Source organism: Octopus bimaculoides, chromosome 2, assembly GCF_001194135.2.
Source record: "Octopus bimaculoides isolate UCB-OBI-ISO-001 chromosome 2, ASM119413v2, whole genome shotgun sequence".
NCBI classification, from domain to species: domain Eukaryota; kingdom Metazoa; phylum Mollusca; class Cephalopoda; order Octopoda; family Octopodidae; genus Octopus; species Octopus bimaculoides.
The window spans coordinates 191,767,848-191,769,718 of NC_068982.1; the positions used below are offsets into that span (position 1 = coordinate 191,767,848).

The 1,871-nt window shown below is 39.1% G+C and overlaps 1 protein-coding gene across 1 annotated transcript in view; it reads right to left on the reverse strand.

Annotated features, from left to right (window-relative positions):
* The window catches only part of LOC106869907 (transmembrane protein 242), a 23,238-nt gene that overhangs the window by 9,430 nt on the left and 11,937 nt on the right, over window positions 1-1,871 (reverse strand). The window lies entirely within an intron of this gene.

Genomic DNA, 1,871 nt, shown 5'->3' on the forward strand with positions numbered 1-1,871 from the left:
AAAAAGAGAAAAGGAAAAAGGAAAAAAGAGAGAAAAAAGGGAAAATGGAAAAAATAAAAGGAAAATAACCGGCAGGTCAATAAATTGAACCCTGATCATTTTCATCTAAATCATTTTAATTTTTAACTTTAAAAGTATATAATTATAAATTTTTAAACTCATACGCATCGTCCAAAGTTTTGCAAGATTTGTGTATGTCTGTCCAAAGTCCTTTGTTTTGTCCCTTCTATGTATAACCTTTATGGTTAATAAAGAAAAACTTTGGTTTCAGACCTTTTTAGGTCTGGCCACTGACCACACAAGACACCGCCAGTTCCAGCGACAACACAACAGCAGCCACATGGAGGCTCATCAACTTCGTCCAACAGCATTACGGCAACCTCCGTCTCTGTCGCCACCATTTGTCCTAACATCAACATCTCTACGTACTCGCCCTGGTTACAACACTGCACTGTTCGTGAATTACTTCACCATGGATCAACAGCGAATATACAACCTGCAAGAACTCCTGTACCAAGTGACCCAGGTAGCAGCATCACAGCCACAACTACACGTACGACATGTACCGCAACTGGCTCTGCATCATTGCTGCAACTTCTTGATACAGTATTTCAACTATCGTGTACAATTGACTACAAATTGGTATTTACCGTTCTTGTGCCTATGAACTTACTCCTCACTTTGATGGCTACTGACTCTTTCACCGTCTCTTCTTCATCACCATCCTTATATGTTAACACACATACATCTATTCCTACATACACACGCATACATCTTGTTCTTATGACGTCCTGTCCATTATTCTGTATATATGACGCACACACAATCACGCATGTTAACATATCAATAAATCTTCTTCTCTTAAACATTCTGCCCGGTTGTGTCTCTTATTTCCCTCTGGCACATATATGCATTGTTCTATTTATATTTATTGTATCGATCGTGTGATGTACTAAGGGGCCATTCTCATCACCTCACTCCGCACGGACATCACAAGTCGGTGACCCGTTCCAGCTCCTTGAAACTACAAAACAATTATAATGGGAGAAAGAGATACTCCACAGTAGGTATCTAAACCTACATGCCTGTTAGAAGAGCTTGAGATTTTAACACTTTTGTCTTGAAAGGATTTCACAAAAGAAAATCGTTTTGTTACAATGAATGTAAAAATAAAATGAGGAACAGCAAATGTGTTATAAATTGATTTTTCGCTCATTATTCTTAATTTCAAGTGGGCTGCAGAGCCTGAAGATGTAAATTTAGAACTTCAGATTTTAACACAGATGTTTTCAATGGATTTCACAATAAAAAGTATATTCTTGGAAACCTATTTCGAAAATCTGTGTAAAAAGTACATTTTTCACTCCACCCTAATGGACAGCAATGTTGCCCATGTTATACTCGAGTGTATCAGACTTGAAAGAGGCAGTTAAGACTTTGTAAATGTCCCGTGTAGGGCAGGATTCATGACAGACGAACTGTAGACGGATACTTCACTGCGGGCGAGCTAGAGGAAGTTGGTCAGCAGTAAAAAAAAGGACTTCCAGAAAGGAGAATCAAAGCAGAAGACTGTCAACGGTGAGCGTGAAACGAATCTGAGTGAACGAAACAGAAATAACTGACGACTTCAGCCCTGATGTACGTAAAGTAATAAAGCTTTGGTAAATGTATTCTTGTCTCCACTGGTTTGTTTGCGTGTAGCTTAAGAAAATTATAACTAGTGACCCTGACAATAGAACAACAGCTCTCGCTACAGAAACAAACATGACCAGCAACGAAACAACACTGAGGCTACCACAGTTCTGACCTGTGGTTCATGCAGGCGGATGCTCAATTCGATATAAACTAGGTAATGGCTGACCAAACAAAGT